The 22,044-nt window shown below is 34.2% G+C and overlaps 2 long non-coding RNA genes across 3 annotated transcripts in view; one reads left to right on the forward strand and one right to left on the reverse strand.

The window, feature by feature from the left end:
- Positions 1-1,699: 1,699 nt before the first annotated feature.
- LOC121109399 overlaps positions 1,700-22,044 on the reverse strand; it is a 41,499-nt gene continuing 21,154 nt past the window's right edge. For both annotated transcript variants that reach the window (XR_006939797.1, XR_005849372.1), the window contains one exon: positions 1,700-2,151. This is a non-coding gene — a long non-coding RNA (uncharacterized LOC121109399). The remainder of the gene's footprint in view (positions 2,152-22,044) is intronic.
- Positions 18,831-22,044, forward strand: part of LOC121109398 — a 42,429-nt gene continuing 39,215 nt past the window's right edge. Inside the window, exon 1 of the long non-coding RNA XR_005849371.2 lies at positions 18,831-19,050. This is a non-coding gene — a long non-coding RNA (uncharacterized LOC121109398). The remainder of the gene's footprint in view (positions 19,051-22,044) is intronic.

The raw sequence follows: 22,044 nt of genomic DNA on the forward strand, positions 1-22,044 counted from the left end.
CTGAATTGCATGGAAATTTGAATCACTTTTCAATAAATATGTCAATGCCCAAATAGGACTCCTAATAAAGTTCATATTTTATTTTTGCTGATGTTCAAATACCTGTGGTAGATTGATAACATTTTCTTAAGTTAGGTAACCAGCTTACAACTGCATGCTACAGTTCAATCTGTTTTATATTTAGCTGAATCAACAAAGAAGATACTAAATCATATACTTTCATATCCTGCAGTACTTGGACTCCATACTGATTAGAAATTGCTTTCAACTATAGCAGTAACTCAAAATCTTGCATTCAGCATTCAGTACTGTAGTGGTTTGGTTTTATACCTGAACTGTATCACCGTGTTATTGCCACCTAGGGATTTTTTTTTAATTTTTTTTTCCCCCCAAAATTTGAAGTCAATGTTAATGTTCCCAAAGGACTGCAAATTATACACAGGATGCAAGATTTTAACAAGATGTACCTTGAGGACAAATGAATATCCAAGCTGAGATGTTCAATTACTTCACAGGGATTTACTAAAGGTACTAGGAGTAGATTTTGGGGGAGGAGATGCTATCTCTGTGCTAGAATATGCATTTTGCTTTGCTCCTAGGAAAAAGAACATAAATTGTGAAGAAGAAATTAAAACAACTCAAGTTACTGAGATCTTTAAAAACAAAGTAGCATTTAAAATAATATTCCCTTTGCATAAATACACTAATCAAGCAAGTACCTGACCCCAGGCTTCTATCATTGTGTTGGACAGAATTCGTTATTTATCCAGGTAATTCATTTCCATTATTCACCCCTACTGATCAAAAGAAAAGAAATAAAGAATAAAGAATTAAAACCAACAGGAACAACAAAAAAACAACTAATCAACCTCCCCAAGAAAAAACAGGAACAAAAATATCTTGCTGCTTGATATTGTGAATTCCTAAATGCTTTATAGGAATCCTTGCTGTGAACAACTAAGGACAAAGCTATGAGAACCAGACAAGGAACAAGAGCTGGAGGTTTGGGTATGAACATTTAAAATGTCTGTACCTAATCTATTTTCACAGGAATTGGAGTTACTCATAAAAATGCTTAAGAACAGTCTTCTTTGTCAGAAGCAACTGCAGTTGGGGAAGAAAGTGAATATGCTCATTGCCATGCGTATCAGTTCTAGTGCTCTCCAGTTCTCCAGAGTTTCTGCTAGCTGTCCTTGATGCTATGTATAGTGTTGACTGAAAACTTTTCAGACATTTCTTGTCATTTTACAGAGCACAACTCAAACTATGTCATCATGGTTAAATGCTTGTTGTGCTCTACTTATCTTTCTGCGAGACTTCTAAAGTTGTTCAAACACTTTCGAGATATAGAAGTGAATGTACTGAAATTCAGAAAATTGAGTAATTATAAAGTAAACAAATATAAATCTGTGAACGAAAAAAGTGTTTCAAAATTTATTGGTTTTTGGGCCAGACCAAATACTACAGTATAATATCTTCTCACGATATGAAAAACAGATTTCTGAACAGCTTTCCTGACAGGACATGATAACACCCTCAGATATGTATGGACATGTGTGCACTGCATACACGTACCTTTGTTCCCAAAACCTTTGCTATGTAGCATTGAGAATCACTAGCTGAAATCAAATGTGTGAACTATGATAATCCACCAAAGAGAACAAGGTGTTAAAAATGTTTTGTGAGTCTTTTATTTTATTTTATTTTATTTTATTTTATTTCATTTCATTTCATTTCATTTCATTTTTAAATGAAAGATGTGAAATGGCTATTTATGGTAGTTATTTTTCAGTTTGTTTAAGATAAAAATCTCCCTCCAGCTGGCACTTGTCATAGGACCACAGAACAAACTTGTGAATTTCTTGCTTACAAATGACAATTGTGAAGATGTATATAGATAATTTTAGCCATTCCTTGTCATATCTGAACATGTAAAATATGATAACTTACTAGTAGATGATCCAAGAGTAGATTAAAATTAGCCAGGGCACATCAAGTCAGTCTAACTCAGTTCTCCTGAAATTATCCTCTATGTTGCTCCCAGATAGATATCATGCAGCTCTGCTCCTTGAACTGTTTTGTTTCACAGCTGAATGAACACCAAGAAGGTTCTTGCAAGTGCCATAGTATGTGAGTTACAGGATAACACAGCTGAAGGAGGCAAAGACATTCCAGAATAGCTTTTAGAATTTGTCCAGAAAAAAAACAAAAACCTTAGTTTAACAGATAATTTTAAGGGTAACTGAAATGTTGAGCACTTAGAAAATGAAATTAAAAATTTTTACTCAAATCCTTCAGAATTTTGTTTTAATGTATAAATTTATTTTTAAAAGGCATTTAGAGCTAAAGAATTCTAATAATTATCACTCAAAATGTTAAAAGAAGCTAGGGAAAATGAAAGATGAAGCAATTTGCTTAAGGACATACTCAGGAGATAACAGAAAAACAAAAATAGAGCAATTTTCCTCAGTTCTTCAGCATGAAGTCTGTTTCCCGACCACTTCATGTAGTACCTCTTTACAATACTAACTTCGACAATTCCAACCTTTAATATTCTCAAGCTTCAGATACAGCCTATTATGTATTTGATGATTCTAAAATTTCTAATTTCTGACAGGAAAATCTTGATGACTGATAAATATGATCTTTGAGCTACTTCCACTCTATCTCTATCATCTTTGAGAATGACAATTTGCTGTAATCAGGTTTACCTTGCAGGATTTGCTCATTAATTCAACACTGAGATTTGGTTTGTGCCAAAACCAAAATATCTAGTAGCTTCAAAAAAGGAACAATTTATACTGAATACTTCCTTTTGACAATTTAGCTAAATTATCTGGTAAAAGGTTTTTTATTTGTTTGTTTGTTTAATGTTTTATTATCTATTTATTATTCCACTTCTTCAACACAACTAGCTATGATATAGCAAACAAAATATCAATAGTATGTTATTTCATTTTTAAAGGGAAATAGTAATTTGTTTTTTAATTTGTTTTGATTTTGTTTTGTCATTTGTTTTGACTTCGAAAATGTAAGCCCAAATATTTGTTAATTTCGGTTGTTCTCATAAAGAGAAAATATATATTCTTTTTCAATAATTAAATTATCACAAATTTGCTGGTGATAGTTTCTTGCTTAGTTTCTGTGTCTAAGGTAGTTACTAGTCTACTTTTCAGTCTAACGAATGTACACTTTTTAGAAGTTTGCCCTCTTTTTTTTTTATTCAGAGAGAGAGAGAAATTACACAAGCGTGCATTCATAATACAAAGCTTTTTTCTGTATAGATTCTTATTTTTTTCTGAAGAGGTTAGATAGGATCTTTTTAGTCCATTTTTCATGACTAGCATAGCTATAATAGTACTGAAATTTAATAAAAGTGATTGACAGTGCACGATCAGCATATATATATAAGAAGAAACAAACACTTCACAGTCCTTTGCAATATGACTCATTATCTCCTTACCACACTAGGACACAATGGCTGTATATCTACTATCACACTAATATGAGCTCAAACTCCCACTTAAATCGAAACTACCTACATACCTACATGAACACTGGTTCAAATTACAAGTAAATTCTAGTGGCTTTTTCCATTCATTTCTATTGGATAGAGATGTTCTGTCTCTGTTTTGTCACATTCTTGTCTACTATTCTAAACTTTGTTGCCGGAGTTGTATTTGAGGAAAAACAGAGAACTGTTGTAAAACACTGCATATTGAATTCACAGAAAATTAAATGGAATGGGAGAATACTGTGAAAAGAAACAATGATTGAGTGGCTTTTACTAGAAGTTAGTGAATTAGAAATTATCAATATCTGGTATTTTTGTGTTGCAGGCTTATACAGAGTTCATAATTTCCTCCTATTTTGGTGTCAGACTAGATGGGAGGGAGGACAATAAAGAGATTTGAAAAGCAAAGCACTTTAACAACATATATATCCACTTTCACTAAATACACAGTGTACCTTTTCCATGAGGATTATGATGCAGTGAGGGACAGAAGTCAGATGGGTTAGAATGACATTTCATTACCCTGGTCAATGAGAGAGATGATGCAGGCTGAGAAAGAGGCTGAGCAGGCCAGTATGGTGGTTCCTCAGTCTTTCCAGAAACTCTCTGTCACTCCTGTAGACTTAGGTCTACTTAGTTATAAGAACTAGGTATATGTATTTTGCTGACGATTAGTCTTTTAAAATCACACTGATTTGCTCCTGCTTTTGTTGGTATGCGCTGTCTGCTTAATCTAGACACTTTTGTACTTCCTGACAATCACAGAGTTTGTTTGCATATTTTAGCTACCTACTCGCTTGAACACACAAAAATAGTTTTGTTTGGGGACACAGTATTTTTTCTACTACTGCTAGAGAAAAAGTTGCTTAAAGCTCACAGGTATGCTAACAGCTATTCTAACTGAGCTTAGTTGATATATGTTCCCATTGGAGTCAGAATCACTGATTGCAGTGCCTTAAGCTGGATAATTGTGGTCGTGTACATTCTGTCAAAAATCACATAACTATTACAGAAAGGCCTCCATCAATATCTTGCAAAAGCTGGAAAATGCGTGTGAGATAATAATAATGTACACTGACATGCAGACCCAGAGTGAAGGGAGTAAATTTTGAAGGAATGAATATCAAACACACTGCCTAAATAGGTGACTCTGGAGAAGTTCTGATCCTTTATTGGTTGTCCCTGTCACTTTTACCATATTGCAAAAGTCAGAGATACATTATTCCCCCTCAGCCTTGTGGGTGTAATGGCTGTTAAGTACTACAAGAAAAATCAAGTGCTGAAGATTCCAATGGTTTGAGGAGATGAGTTGCTCTCAGAATCACTGTGCACTCCCATATTGCTAACCAAGGTAAGCAGCAGTGATTTCTGTAAGAATGTTAAGGTTGGAAAGAAAGACTATAGCACAGGGCATGCTGTAGGTTTGCATACACTTGTGATGCAGCCAAGTTCAAGAACTATCCAAAAGAGTGGATTATTTCTATTATTTTAGTTTTATTTCTGATTAGATTCTCAATCTGGAAACTTGGTTCACCTACGTAAACAAAAACTTCTGTGTTTTTAAGAGACCTATGAGAGTGAAGTGCTTTTCTGGATAGATATTTGGAGGCAAGAGCATGGTACACAGGACATGTGGTGAGAGGTGACAGTGAGAGGGGAAATGGCTCTAAGTTGTGCCAGGGTAAGTTTAGGTTGGATATCAGGAAACACTTCTTTACAGAAAGGGTTGTTAAGCACTGGAATAGGCTCCCCAAGGAGGTGGTTGAGTCACCATCCCTGGATGTGTTTAAAAACCGTTTGGATGCAGTGCTCAGGGACATTATTAACTGGAGGGTTGTTAGAGTAGTAGCATGGTAGGTAGGTAGGTAAGTAGAAGTATTAGTAGGTAGTGTAGTTAAGTTGTGGTTGGACTCAATGATCTTTAAGGTCTTTTCCAACCTGCGCAATTCTATGATTCTATGTCAAAGGAAATTTTATTAATATTTAAAGGTAAAAAATAATGAGCTGAATATCGCAAAAATAAATAAGTAAATAAATAAATAATGGGATACCTAGCTGTCCTAGGTTCATCACACAAGCAGTGAAGCCCAAGGAAGAGAAGCTGATAGAGTGACCTGTAGGTGTGATACTTGCTTCAGCAAACTCAAACCCATATTTAGCACAACTAGAGAAATCGCAGGCAGTGATTTAACTTTAGTAGGAAAGACAAAATAACAGTACTCAGATATATCAACCATGATGCATTTCACAGTATTTCCACTGATAGATCTTAGCTGTAATGTCTAAATGCACAATGAACAAAAAGTAATAATATTGTTCACAATGATAAAGTAATTGTTTATGCAGGATTTTGTACACAGAAAAAGTACATCTGATGGAAAATGTAAGATTGACTAACTAAAGCATATTTCTACCAACAGACTTCTTATATTTGGGGCAATGTCTGGTGAACGTGATTTTTTTTCTTTTTTTTCCCAAGAGTAGCCACAGCCGGAAATTAGGATGTTAGCCTGGAACAGTTATTCAAATGCAGATCTGCTCAAACTCAGAGCAAAGTTCTGAGTTTACCCACCCAAATGATTAAACAAAACAACTATTTTTCATTCACTCTTGCACAACCAGTAAGCAAAGCCATATTTTAAATAATTTTGCAATGAAACACCTTTTTTTCCAATCAGCCTATTAACTCTTTTCATAGATAAACTATCCTTGAACATTTTTTGCTAGTTGGAGAGTACAAACATTTGCTAAGCTGTTGCAATGGTAACCAAAGCTACCCAGTGAAAAGAATAACTATTTTCTCAAAAAAGGTAGTAGAGTTCAGCAAAGCCAGGTTCGGTGAGCAAAGTTGGCTGAAAGATGAATACTGAGACTAGGTGGAGTAAGCTGTGTTGTTCAGAAGCTGTGCGTCTTCAAAACTTTCCTATCAAATAGATGAGAATAAATTGAAACATTCTGAAGATTGGAATCTTACATAAGGGAGATAACCTTAAAAAGCTGCAATGAGAGGAGGCTTTCCTATATTTTTCTTTAGATCATATTACTGATAAATTGATGCTATTATATTACAATATTTGACATAAATATTTGGGTTAACAATGTACCTGAATTTTAATCATTGATTTTGACTGGACATACAGGTTCCTAAATTCAAGACGTACCCAATATACTGTAAAGTACTTGGAGTTGAGATCTTGACAAATAGTATTACTGTATCCCCTTTTAAATTAAATCCAATGAAAATATTTATTTAGGCCATTACTACTAAGCTGAGTTTGCAAATATACTTGTAACTGTGCAGATAGTCAGAAGTTATTTTCATATTTGACTTCCAGTTATTTGAGTCTCATTATTCTTGAGTATTTGTTCTTCAGCATGTTTTAGAAACAGAGATCTAGTCAGGGAAATGATTTTTTCTTTTAATTTTCCATTTTTTCTCACTCATTTCTTCATTCAATTCAGATCTGTCTGCACTGAGTAAAATCTGAGATCTGATTTTTTTTTTTTTCACAGACAAAACACATGAGAAACAGGCATTCATTTCAAAAGTATTGTTAAGATAATAGTCACTGGAGGTTTAGGGGATCTTGTTTTAAGTATTTATCCTCAATTCTGAAGGGATAGTAAAGTACATATAGTAATTTTCAGCTTCTGAGAATGGGAGTGTGCCACACATTTTCTGGACTTTCCATTAATCTATGCAATGAGCTCTGTAAATAGGAAACAGTATTATCTTTCTGCCTCTTCTCATGGTTTTTCAGTAATTTGTGTTAAATTGAGTTCTCTTAAGATTCACTGCTCTAATCAAATTGCAAAAATGAAACAACATTTTCATTCATAGTTTCAGTTATTGATCACTGATTGCACATCATTGTATTTCTGATTAACGTTATTAAATATTATATGTTAGAAATACTTTTAAGGTAGTTTAGTTAGTTTCACCTCTTTTCCAATAAAAATCCATGTAAAAATTTTTCCGTCAATTTTTCGAGTTTGAAAAAGAAGAATTTCCTGTATGCTAATGTCTTTTCATTTTGCTATGTTTCTCAGTGACTATTGAATAAAGCCCCTTTTCCTTGCTAGCCAGTCTATCTCACTAGAATTCTACCTGTAGTCTTCTCTAGGGAGCAAAAAAAGGAATTGACCACTAGTAAATCACACTGTAGGATGAGATTAGATGTTATGACTGGAATTACTGTAAAAACACAGTAGGCAAATTTAACCCTGCCTCCACTTTGAATTTTGCTATCCGTTTGTTCTATGTTTTACTTTCTTTACTTTTGATTCAGTACTTTCAATCTTACAGTTATTTTCACTCTTAGTAACACTTTCTTAGGCAAATAGCAAATGTGCAACTGCTAGAACATAAAGACAAGAAAACACAGGTTGATAGTGATTTGCAGTGTAGTCTCTTCATTAATGTAACATATTTTATGACTGTAAAATGAGGTTAGAATATCAGTATCTGTACATCTACTTGGACTTATTCTCTAATATGCAGCACAAGTTTCCAAATACTTAAGAATAAAATCATAACAATACATTCTTCATAATTTTTATCCACAATCACAAATAATTTTTTAATTAAAATCTGAAATGAAAAGCTTATTTTTCACTTGGGAAAGTGAAGCCTAAATTTCATGAACCCTAGTAAAATTCATAGCCACCTGATATATTTTCTTTACTATGCTCCGCTAATATGTATGTTATGAAAAGTTTGACTCCAAACCAAGTCAGTCTGTTCTATGGCAGCACTCCACAGAGATCAGTACAAGTTAATGCTTGCATTCTCAATTACATATCAAGTCTACTCACTTAAAACCACAAGAAAATGATTTTTGTCTTAAGAAGTAAATATTTCTGATGTTTCCAGAAAGTGCATACTCCTGAACAGGTAAACTCAGCCTTTACATACCTGTATAAAAACACGACTCTAACTTGTCACTCCTTGAAGTGATTCCTACATGGTAAACTGAACAAAGCACAAGAAAAAAACACTTCAGACTAAGCAATAGTCCTGTGAAGACAGATCATACATTGTTTACAGGATGCTCCTATTCAGTGCACTCTATTCATCTTCCATATCCCACTTGAGCTACTGAATTAGTCTCTGTTATAGAATTCTTCTTTCTTTGTGACTTCTATTTTGGGCCTGAGAAATGAATTAAATGAGGTTTTTAAAATCAGTATGTTGCTGCAGTGAAAAGATTCAGTTTTAACAAATTCAGGTTTTAAAGAGAAATCCTATACCATTTCTCCTTAGGACAAGGTATGCTGTTCATCTTCAAAAATGCAGGCATGAAATGGCAGGTAAAATACCAAGAAGTGAATGCTTAGCATTTTGAGAGTGTTAATTAGATGCCTTTGTGCTTTCTTTGTGATGAATATTTTGCCAATGGTTGCTAATTATTATAGCAATTAGTTTTAATAAGTTGGGAATTCCACAGGCTTAGGTCTTCTGGGTTACACTTTAGCCAATAGGGAGTGGGTGTTAATTAAAGACAAAGAAGAGAATAATTAAGAAGATTTGATGGGTTTAAGGAAACAGCAATTAAACAAAGTGTTAGAGTGATTTGCATATTTTAATAAGTCAAGACTCTTGGATCTTCAAGAAAAAAAAAGTTGTATTTTTTCACAATGCAATTTTTTCCAAAAGATCTTTTCATATTTTAACACTTTGTCTTCAGAAACTACACCTTGTAGGTTTTGAACATAAGCTGTAAATCCTTATAAATGTTTGGTAGCTGTTTCTAGACATATTATATATATATATTATCTTTATAAATATTATTAACAAGAAAGCTTCCCCTCATTTACACATAACCATTGTGTTCTTCCAAGTCTGGCATCTTGAACAGAGATATCATTCAGTATATGTCATCTGCACCTGTGATGTGCTACTTCTAATGGACAAGATTTAGATTCCTATATTCATAAACATTTAAAATTAGAACAGTCAAAGCCATTGTCTATATTTGCTATACAAGTAATAAAAAGGTCCCACTGCTTCTGTTAGGAAAGTGCATCTCACATTAAATCTATATAGCTATGCACTGTCTAAAAAGCATACTGCTGTAATCAAAAGTAGTTTTACTTCAAACTTAACCTCTTTGCTCCAATAAATAGTTTATTACATGTAGACATTTTAATTGTTTAAGACTTCGCAGTCTAAAAAAATGTCTTATAAACATTGGCGCAAACTCAAATATCACATTCTGCTAATAGTGTATATTTAGAACTAGCTGATCAGCACTGAGTCAGTGTTCCAAAATGCTAGCAAGTATAAACTGATCTGGATGAAATTCATGTCAGAAGCAGTTACATGATCTTAATTCACATGTAATCCTTATCTCTAAATTGGGGACATATTTATTTGAATGCTGGGCTATTCAGTGGATAAAGAATTGTTCGGATGGTTGCAGCCAGAGGGCTGTAGTCAATGGCTCTATGTCCAGGTGGAGACTGGTGATGATTGGTGATCTTCGGGAGTCAGTGCTGGGACCAGTACTCTTTAAAATCTTTAAAAATCTCATCAGTGATGGAATTGAGTATACTCTCAGCAAATCTGCTGGGTGGTGCAGCTGACACAATAAAAGGAAGGGGACCAGGACAGGCTTGAAAAGTGGCTCCATGTGAACTTAATAATGTTCAACAAAGACAAGTGCAAGGTGTTGCTCTTGGGTCAGGGCAAATCCAGACATATCTACAGACTGGGAGAACTGCTTGAGAGCAGCCCGAGGAGGACATGGAGATCCTGGTGGACAGAAAGCTGGACATGAGCCAGCAATGTGTGCCTGCAGCCTGGAAGGCCAATTGTACCTTAGGTTGCATTAAAAAAAGGAGCAGCTAGCAGGGAGAGGGCATGATTTGAGTACTGCACCCAGTACCTGGGTGAGGGTACTGAGGCCTGATCTGGAGTACTGCACCCAGATATGGGGCCCCTGGCACAAGAAATATGTGCAGATATTTGAGCAGGTCCAGAAGGGGGCCACAGTGATGAGACATCTGCAACCTCTGCTATGAAGAAAGGCTGAGGAAGCTGTCCTTGTTTAGCCTGGAGAAGTGAAGGTAGACATCACTGCAGCATTCCGATACTTGATGGGACCTTATAAGCAGGAGGAAAGCAGACTTTTTATACAGTCTGATAGTAATAGAATGAGGGGGAATCGTTTTAAAATAAGAGAAGGAAGATTTAGGATAGATGATAGGAAGAAATTCTTTAGTCAGAGGGTGGTGAGGCACTGGCACAAGCTGCCCAGAGAAGCTGTGGATGTCTCATCCCTGGAGTTGTTCAGGATCAGGTTGGATGGGGTCCTGGGCAACCTAATCTGCTGGGTGTCAACCCTGCCCACAAGAGAGTAGTTGGAACTAGGTGACAATTAGGGCATTCTATGACTGTGATTAACAATTATGCTATTTTACACAGTATAATTTTCACAATATTGATATACCTGGGCAAAGAAAGGTGTAAATACTTGTGATATTCATCAGCTAGTGAGGAGCTGATATGAGAAACTGACAATTTGTGTCCCAAGAATTACAGGATTATTGAAACCCATTAAAATATAAAACTTTGAATTGCTCAAAATATCACACACACATGGCTAGGGTCAAGACAATTCCATGGAGCACAATATAAGCTAGTTTTTGAAGTGGGTGATCATGAATAATTGAGAGGAAGATGAGGAGGAGGAAGACATGAGGGAGAGAAGGTAAGTATGAAGAAGTTCCCATGTCAATGGATCTGAGAAAGAAGCCTGGTACAGTGATCAGACACTAATACACTGTTTAGCAATCATGATTGAGATAAAGGATGTATGCCTGTACTCCTTCTAGAAATCCAGTGCCTGTTCTGTTACAAAAAATTTAGCAGAAATGTAACTGTGTCCAGATTATATTTACAGTAACATAAGAATCCTCATTTTCTGTAATAACTGACCCAGAAATGCCTTACCTTCTGCTATGGTAACCTCCATTTTGCCACTTTTCACAGAAAAGACTATCACAGTTCTAATGTAGCAGAACAGGAATAAGCGTAATCAAAATAGCACTGCCCAAAGTTGAAGGTTATCTCTGACTGACAGAAATAAAAACACAAACTCATCACTAGTCAAACAGGCTTAGCCATCTCCTGCTGTAGTTGCCATATCTTTCTTTCATGCAGTTTGGACTCTAGGAAGAGTAATAAAGTAATTGTTCCTTTTAGAAAGATGTAGTTCTAATAATGTTGCCATAGACAGAATCATAATAAAGCTACCTTCCATCTCTGTCCGGTTGCTCTTTAGCTAGCTACAAAATGATTTCTCTGTATGCCTTACCATTTTAGAAGTGACAACTGAAAGACCTGTCTCCTGCAGAAGTCTTCATTTCAATCAAAATTATCATAAAAAATAATCTAAAAATAATCATGCATACATAAATGATCCCATTTCTTAGTTAGCAAGTGAAAATGTTTTTTGATGAACTATCTGATGAGTTGGGAGATGCTCAATAAAATAAATACAAAAAAAAAAAGAAAAAAAGGCTCAAGTTCTAATGCACTGTATATTATGTGAAATGGAAGTTTACTGTTTAATCAGATAAAATTTTCAGATCTATAAGCAACACTCATAGAAAACAAACTTTTCCTTCATTTTCAGTGAAATTTTCGCATTATGAAAATAGAATCAATAAAAAAAAGTGTATTTTTAAGATCACTTCATAAAATGTAATTTTGAGTTTCTTTAAATGTCACAGATATTTGACATTTATTTTTCACAGAATTTCTGTGAGTTGAGCATTCCTTCCTAGGTGAAGTCACTGATACAGATGGTGGCTGGTGGATGGAAAGTGTGCTCCATAAGTACATCTCAGTGGAGCAGTGAAACACATCTTTATCAGTGCAACACTTTGACTAAGAAAAGGAAAAGTCACCTCTTCTATTCATAATTATTCAAAATGTAAATACCCCAAAGTATAATTTCATAAGCTGACAACTTGTTTAAAGAAAATTAAAACAAGGATAAAAATAAATGTAAGGGAAATGAACAGAGCACAGCATAAAAATTGTGGGGTTCCTTCAAAAGATATAATGGTTATTCAGTTTTGTTGTGGATTTGCAGGAGTATTAGGTTTTACTGTTAAATGTCATCATATAAATTACATTGTTATTGATATCGCACTTATATGTTTGTATGAACTTAATTATTGATCTAGCATAAGAAATCTGGGAAATTTTGTGTAGAATCACAGCAAACCTATATAGATTATATGCCTGTGGATGGGGAGAACGTGTTCTCAGTAAGGAATTAGGTATCTGCTTGTAAGCTTTAAAAATCAGTTTTCACCTAGTCCACCCAGATGTCACTCTAATCTACCTAGAGCACTAATCATTTAAACAATGTCTACATTGTGTTTGGTAACACAATGTCACTTTTTATCCACGTGATTATTAAATGCCTGTCACACATTGTATGATTGATTATTTTGCTATTGACTATGATACTGAGTAGGCAGAGATTTTTAGTGACACAGTTGCTCAGTCCATTAAAATTATTTTTGATAATAAATGAGCTTATGACTTCAGGCTGAGACTGCTTTATATTGTACCTTGTTAAAAAAAAATGATCTTTAGTGACCTATGATAAAAATGTCATATGTCACGTTTCTTCTATCCTGCAGTCAATAGTCCATACTTAATGAGCGTTCTAAATTTCAGGACATTAGCTCAAAAGGACACTTAAGTGGTGGAAATATAATAAGAAAGACTGAAGACCTCTTGATAACCTCTGGTGGAAAGGTCAAATGCAGGAACTTCTCATTTCTGTGCAGAAGTTCATAATGAGTGGCAGCTTTGCTGCACAAGGGTTATCTCTGTAAGAAAATTACACTGGTTCATTCAGTGATTTACAGTTCTTCCAAATGAGAACATGTAATTCTTGTCAAGAAAGACAATCTACATCTTCTCTCATTATACTTCTAAGGTTTTAAAATCTGTGATTTCCTTCGGCTATCTGTCTTTCTGACAAATGCCTGGTGGTCATACTCATATTAAAGACAGGCTTGAATTAAGAGATGGATTTGTGTTTTGAAGATTACCGAATTCAGGCTATGATCACCAAGGAAAGAACTTACACATTCATAAACCTTCAGATAATTTATAATTCAAATCTAATTCATCTGAGAAATACCTCTGATGGAGGAGGTGGAGTTGCTAAAAAATTCAGTTAATTCCCTAGTGCAAATAAAAATTTTTCAACACAGGAAGTATTCTGCTATTGTTATCTGTGTAACTTCACACTAAAAAAAGATCACATTCAACTGGACATCACAGCTTACTTGTTGAATGGCCCTTGTCAGATAAAATTTTTTGGGCTATCATTTCCAAGAATGACAGAACAAACAAAAACTATTTGAGAACATGAAATTATGCTAGGAAGTAGGTAGAAAAGACACCTCTGTTTTGTCCATTAAGAGGCCAAATTATCATGGTGTCAGATAGTAAGGTTCAGCCATTACATTTTTCCTCTGAGTTCTCTATCTTTGACATCCAGAGCATGTGCTCCTGACAGGATAGAACTGACAACTCTGTTTGTATCCAGTGTCTCTAAATTACAAGCATGCCACCCGCAAAGACCTTGAGTGCTCCAAAGTCCCTCAGACCATTTATTTCAATAACAATCCATCACATTCTTATTACCTACAACATTTGTGTGTACTTCATTTTTTTGTCAGTCTTCCTGAAACCTAAAGTACTGATTCAACGGTCAGACTTTTTGTAGTTTTGCTTTCAGAAAGATGCCATGTATGTGATTTGAAATTTTATTCTCCAAGAAAATGTATTCATTATATCAGTGACAAATCTGCACTAAGTAAGGGCAAATAAACAGTGTCTGCTGAGTAAAATAGCAAAGGTAGAATGGAAGGTAAATGAAAATATAAAGAAGTTTAAAAATGGGGAAGCATATTAAATCTATGACAGTGCTATAATTCTGTCACAAAAGTAAATTAAAAAATTATCCAATTGAAAAATATGAAAGAATAAAGTTTGAAAAGAGCAGAATGTGCAAAGAGAAATACTAGATTTCAAAATATCTCTTAAAAATAAGATTTTGTTTTTGCTTTCTAAAGAGCATAATGTTGTAACAGAGCAATATACGCAGCAAAAATAAAAGATCAATCTACTGACTACTAAAATAGAGCAACTCTAGTGGCATAACTCTAAGCTGTACAAACAATGCTACAGAAAAGCTTTATTTGGGAAAAAAAGTCATCTGATTACTGAATATAGTGGCAGTGGATGAAAAGTCCACAGGTATGCATGACTAGCTGATGGGCTTTGTGATATTCCTGGCATGACCACATCTTCTATCTGCTCCAAACAGATCCTATCACTTCATGATACCTCAGAGCCATTGAGGCATTGCCATCAAAGACACTTTAAATGTCATTATTCATCAGGAACTTGAAAAAGAAAAAAAATAATGCAAAATTGGGTCAGAATATTCTTATCCAGTTAAAAGTCTTTCACACATTTTCTTCACCATCTCTTTGACTCAAAAATGTATTTGTACACAGTAATTAGAAACTAATCTGGCAAGTAGTGGAAACTCATGAAGAATCATTTATATGCTAATAAATATAAATGTTTTTCTTTTCTGTTTTATACACCTCAGATTTCAGTGCTACTGCTTGTTTAAAAATGATGCAACTGTCAAGGTCAGTTTTGCTGCACATGCATAGATTTGATGTAGCTGGTTCTTTGCACTACCTTGTAATTGCCTTGTCTCCCTTTGTTTGCAGCTGAAGAACAAGTGTCTATGATTTATGCAAAAAAGAGCAAACAGCAGTAAGTACTTTAGGAATTGCAGCTATTCCTTTGCACTTGGGAAGTTCTTCATTTGCTTATGTGACAGGACACTTCTGCCTGACTGGAACTTAGTACTGCCGTAGAGCCCTTAGCTATAGCATCCCAACTGAGCTGAAATATCTGGTGTATAAAATTGAATGACTAGAAAAATATAGAACAATTCTATCAAACATATCAGAACATAACAAGTGTTATTTAATTAATTAATATTTATCCATTCTGAGATTACTTATTACAATAAAAGTAAGTGAAACAGGTAGTATTGCCTTTCATTAAACTTGTTCTGTGTTGTCACTTAAAAGGGTCTTTCTGGATACATCTGTATTGCTATGTCAGCTGTGGTCCCAGAGTCCCTCATCACAGGAAATTGATTGGTTTTAGCTTGTGCTCTGGCTTTGCATTGAAACAAACCATCTACTTGTCTTTCAGCCAGCCAGGAAACTGAGGCCTTAGACTTGATGTATCCTTTATTTCCTCTGGTTACTGGCCATTTGATGAGCTCACATGATGAAATTATTCTTCAGTGTAAGACTCTACACTTGAGATAAGCAAAGCCAAGAGAAACCAGGACTCCTATAATCCACAGGAGATGCAAGCTCAAGATTCAAGAACCCTCCACAACAGATACCATGTCATGTTTGATTTCAGATCACAGGTTTTGTGAATGATAATGGAAGAACAAGCCTCCAAGAGCTGTAAGAACAGTGCTAATGATCAAGCATCATCTTATATAGAACATATGCAGAGATCAGAGATCAATAGTTTTGTAGTTCTAAGTTCTTCATTTGCTTCACTGATTTTTTAACAGTGTTTTTAACAGCTATTAGTGTTTGTATTTATAAATTTATACTCAACATAAACCACTCTGAAAGCTCACTGAATGTGCTCAGAATGACAAAAACACTTAAAATACAAACAGAATCTGTCTTTACTATTATTTAATTTTCTCTGTCCTCACTGGAGAAATACGTACCTTCCCTAGTCATCATGCCTTTTTTTTTTTTTTTTTTTCCCAGAAGAGAAGCTCCTTTATTTTTAAGAATCCTGAAATCAGATTCTGTCTTTACACACATTATATACGCCAATAAATTATTTCTTTCATTTGTAGTCAGATTCCCATTTCTATCATATGGGTAATAATCCATAGGAACTTCGATGTCTTCCATCACTAGTAAATTTTCAAGTTATGTATTTAAAAAAAAATGCTGGTAGCTGCACAGCATGCCTCCAGCAACCATATCTGTCCAGAAGGGTACCAAAGGATATGTGTGATTTTAATTATACACACAAGTCAGAAAAGTGTTGAAAGGTAGACATAAATCATTGCTGAATGTGAACTGATTTGTCTGGACTAACACTACTTTCTTTCTAGTTGCTTTTTTCCTTTTTTTCCCCCGCTGTTTTCTGTCTCTCAGTGGAATAGATTATTTTATCCTTCTTCCTCTCACTAATCCTTTCTGACATGGAGTTGTCAGCCTAACCCACAAGCATCTTTCTGTTTTTCATGCATCCGTCCTACCTCATGGGACAGAGGCAGGCTGGATATGCATGAGCCAAAGTTTTAAAACTGAAGCAAACTCTGATCTCTCAATATGCTTTATGAAAGGTCTTTTAGTGTGGCTAATATTCTGTCCACTGTGTTCATTGCAACATCTCTATTAATTGTTTAGGTGAAATTACCAGACAAGGATAGCCAATGGTACATACTAGTATGATCTCATTAGATTTTAAAGGAACAACATACATTTAGTATTGTCATTGTTTCAAAAACCTATACTCATAGTTTGTGAATTCTCTTCTACACTGGGAACATGATACTGGCTAGTAGAGATCTCCCTTAAAAATAGTGTACTTGATTTCTTTTTTTTTTTTTTTTAATTCTTTTTTACATTTTTGTTAAAAATTCCCACGGCAATGAACAGAAATATTACCAGGGAATGACAATAAAGGTGTTTAATGATTAATGAGTCTGTCTTCACAAGAAAGTCAACTTTCATGCGAAGGAAACTAATTTTTCAAATCTACTCAATGAATTCTGATATGGAGTGCAATTGAGAAATTGACACATAGACATTATAATTTTTACCATCAGATTAGACAGAGAATAAATATTTTAAAAGGTTATTTGTGATGTCTAAGTTCTCAGGAAAGACTGTAGAGAGAAGATTTGCACTTTGAAGCTGTACCTAAAAGCTAGCATCTATAATTATAGTTTGGATGTCTCATGGACACTAAAAAACTAATACTTGTGGCCTAATAACAAATTCCACAAACAACTACAAGCAGAAAATGTACCTATACTTATCACTATCCAAACAAGTATTCCATCTGTCTGTGTGAAGAGTCTGTAAATGTCACATGTTTGAGTGTGTATTTAAAGAAATAAAAATATAATTTCAGAAAATTTTAGGAAATCCTCAAGTCTAGTATTGTAAAATATTGCTCTCTCATTTCAATGTAGATGAAATCTGCTTAGTGCATTATATAAAAATTAAAGCCTTTAATAAATTAACTTTTTAGTATTTCACATTAGAATTAAAACATTTAAAAATTACCTAGTATGCATGAACATATCAGAGACCTATTAAAGAAAGCATATATATGATAATTTCTTAAGTAAATTTGTTTATGATCTTCCTTCAGACAAATCCATGAATCCAAATAATCTTAAAATTAGAAGCAAATCCACTTGTTTACCTGTACTAGCCAAAGATAGGTCATATTTCCTCTCAGGTAATATATGGTCTCACAATTAGGTGCTTGGTATTCAGACTTCATTTAGCATCTTAGTATTGCAGGGGAACAACAAAAGGAATATATCATAATCATTGCTACATGGACCTTAAGGAGTTCCTACTGCTTCCCTTCTCAGTCAGGAGGTAGACTAGACTGAACTTCAAAAAATGGTGTTATGAAGAACACTGAATCCCTCATTCATATTTTTTCCCTTATTCCATTCACATTTATTCTGATAGTCTTATGTCCAGACACTGTTATGTGAGAACTCGTCTACAGCAATGATTTCTTAATCCAGCCAGGAAGTCATCAGTTTCTGCTCTTTCTATGGTTTCCTGAACAGGAGGAGTTTAGATTATTTTTAAAAAAACAAAGCACATATTTTTGTTCTGGAGATAGGTATTACTGATTACTGATATTGCTGATGTCAAAACTAAAAATAACCTGTAAAAAAGATGTTAAATTATCTGATATCTGCCACTAGAGTGAAAATCTCTTTCCATGTTGACTTTCAGTAAGAAAAACATCTCTGTTTCTAAAACCAAGGAAGAATGCATCAACGTTCTGGGCAGCCACACAGTTTACAGCAGTCTGAGATGCAAATTTGTTCTGACTAGAACAAAGACTTTGGCTGAGGTTTCCTCCCTCAAAGTACTACTCCAAACACATATCCCTGGGAATCCTGGGACTGGGTTCTCTCAAGATGAATTGGTTCAAATTTGCATTTAAAATAGCAGATGGGGAAAATAAAATGACTAAGCTTCACTATTGTGAGTCATCATTTTGTGAAACAACACAATTTATATAATACAGGTAAAGGAAGAAAAACTCCATTTCCCCTATGAAAATTAGGTGGAAGAGAAAAGGCCTTCAAATGTACTGAAGAAGAAACTGACTTTTTAAAAAAATGTTAAGAAGTGTGATTTCCTCCAGCTTCTTTCCTCTTTCTTAGGTAAGATATTTTTTTTTCCAAAGTTATTGTCAACATTTTGTATACACCTGAGAAAGTCAAGGCCTATATATTCACTCTGTCTGTCAAGATCAAAGTAATATATTCAATTTAGATAAGGAAAAACCTTGCTGAAATGTACTTAGTAAGAAAAAAAAAGGGTAGAAAATAAAGCCATGGGGAGAAAAAGAAAACTAAAGGATGGTTTGAAAAGGCCATTTTTTTTCTGAAATAAATTAAGATCCCTTATTGATTTCAGGTTTTATTTTTTTCTCCCATCAGGGCAAAAGACATATCTTTCACATCTATTAAAACTTTTCAGTCCTTTCATAGGATCAGTAAGCTTGTATATGATGAATTTCTGCAGGTTTTAGTTCAGATCTAATGAGACTGGACCCAATTATAAACTTGTTTATGGTAGCTGATAAGCTACATAGAAAAGATGGCTTCAAAGAGGCTGCTCTACAAGTTATGGGAAGCAGCATTAGAATGAGAACGTGAAATGGGGAGGGACTTATCTGCCTTGGGTGCTTAGAGTTACAAATAAAAGAAAAGAAAGGTGGCAGATTTCCATTTCAAGGAGCACTGCAAGGAAAAGAGCAATGGACTTGAAGAAATATGGACTGAAGTGGTGCCAACTTTGCTATTGCATTCAAGAGTGTTATGTGAAAGGTAATAGATTATTATGAGTGCAGAACTAAAATTAGTGCATTTACATATATATTTATGATTAAACACTTTTTGTTGTTGACATTATTCACTTTTAAATTGTTATAGGTAACAAACTGGAAAAGCATTAAAGGGCTAAAAAAGGTGATAAAGTATTGAAAATAAGACTCAGATAGAGTAAGCAAGAATGATACATTTTTAAATGAAAAAAAAAAAAAACAACTTTAAGAGAACCCAAAAAATACAGTTATATTAGGGAAATGTAGGTCATGCAGCACTGAATTACTGAATTCCGGAGAACTTCTGTAATATTATTGATTAACCTGGAAGACATGTCAAAATTTACAGAATCATAGGAGAAAAGATTGTTTTTTTCTGAAATCCATGATAGCAGTTTATTTAAGGTTCTGAGGATGCAGATCAACGTATTTTCTCTTTGTTCTTGTGACTGCATACTCACACAGACTCCTCTTTTTCTTCTGAATGTTTATCTTTACCAAAATGTTGGGAAAAAAAATACAACACAGAGATAATATATTGATCAAACACAGTGTAACAATATTTAATACATTGCTACATATACAGATGTTATTTCATATCGCAGTCTTTCACTGTGCATTACTGTTAGAATCTGAAAAAATGATGCCAAAGTGTATTTCTGGTAGAAGTGAAAATTGTATTGTTAAACCCAGCCTCCTAATACAAATTAAAATCAAGAATACTCTCTAAGTTACAGAACTTTAGTTTTGTTTTGATGCCATTTTTCTTTATAGCTAAGAAAAAAACAGTGACACTTTTTTAATGAACTAAATTCTTCTAATGAACAAAATTCATTTCAGTAATATAATTTACTTTTCAGTCTCTTCCTACCTTCTGTCTAAGGTTTCTCTTTATTAAACAAATAAATAAATCTGTTTCTGAAAGCTTTAAGGCTGGAGGAAAACTGTTTATTTTTAATTATATTTTAATGAAATTTCTATATTTATCTGAAAATAAATACTATGCAGTAGCAGAAAAACTCTTTCCCCCTGCCCCTAAAGAACTGCTTATCTCTACTGACAAATATACATGTTTTTGAGTTTGATTTTGTTATTGTTATAACTATTGCTTGGTCACTCTAGACCATCTTGAAAACAAGTGATAATAATTCTTTGTTAAAAATCAGATCTAAAGTTTATAAAATCATTTCAGAGATATGAATTTTCAAAATGAATTTATACCTCTGAAAAATACTGTGTGCATTTGGAAAATGAAAGCAATCTACCCAAGGAATATTCATAGCAGTCTCTTAAGCAAAATCCAAAGCATGTTATTTAGTACCTCATAAGTAGTGTCATTAAATTTATATTTTAGTTTTGTTCTCTAGTTTTCTTACTTTTCTTCTGATTCCTGCATCGTCTAGCTTTTTGTTCCTGATTCTGCAACTTATAAACATTTATTTCAGGTAGTATGGTTCTACCTTCTGTAGTAAAGTTCACCTAACTTCATTCCACAGAGCTTTCAGAAATATTATTTTTGCATTATCAATTCAGAAAAACACAGTGAAGAACACATAGTACATCCAGATATAGCTTGGTACATGTTAAGTCTCTTGGATAGTCTTTACTGGTTTATTTACAGTGATATTCTTTAGAATAACTAAGTAAAAGTAGGCTATGGTGAATGCAAAATGGAATCTGCAAAATTTTCCTTATCATGATAGTAAAAGAATAATTTACATGACATTCTTCACAACAAAAAGAGCCCTCTGTAGTGAAGGAAAAAAAATGAACAAACAACAAACAAACACAGGAATGCAGAATACATTTCCAGAAGACATAAAGAAAAGGTTGCAATTCAAACTGAATCAGTTGTGCATAAGATCTACGAGGGCTGCTTTGAAAGCAATGCCATCTATTTAATTATGTTGGCTTATGATGGCAGAGGTGGATGTTGGTGGCATGGCCATAGAGGCTGAACATTCTCACCGATATCCTATTACATTTTATTGCTATGTGACAGATGGTAGCAGAGGGCCAGTCTGACAGAATGGCATCTGACATGGAAGTAAGTATGAAGCAAAAGTGTGTCACTGAATTTCTCCATGCAGAAAAATTTGCACCCACTGACACTGATCAATGCTTGCTGAGCATGTATGGAGACCAAACAGTGGATGTGAGCACAGTGAGGCAGTGGATGCTGCATTTCAGCAAAGACACCATCACAGCAGCTGCGAAACTGTGGGTCACTTCCATTTAGATTTATATGAGTGAGTTATACAGGCTCTTGTTCATCGCTGGCAAAATTGCATAGCTAATTGTGGTGATTATGCTGAAAAACAGTGTTTTC

This window comes from Gallus gallus, chromosome 1 (assembly GCF_016699485.2).
Source record: "Gallus gallus isolate bGalGal1 chromosome 1, bGalGal1.mat.broiler.GRCg7b, whole genome shotgun sequence".
In the NCBI taxonomy this organism is placed as follows: Eukaryota; Metazoa; Chordata; class Aves; order Galliformes; family Phasianidae; genus Gallus; species Gallus gallus.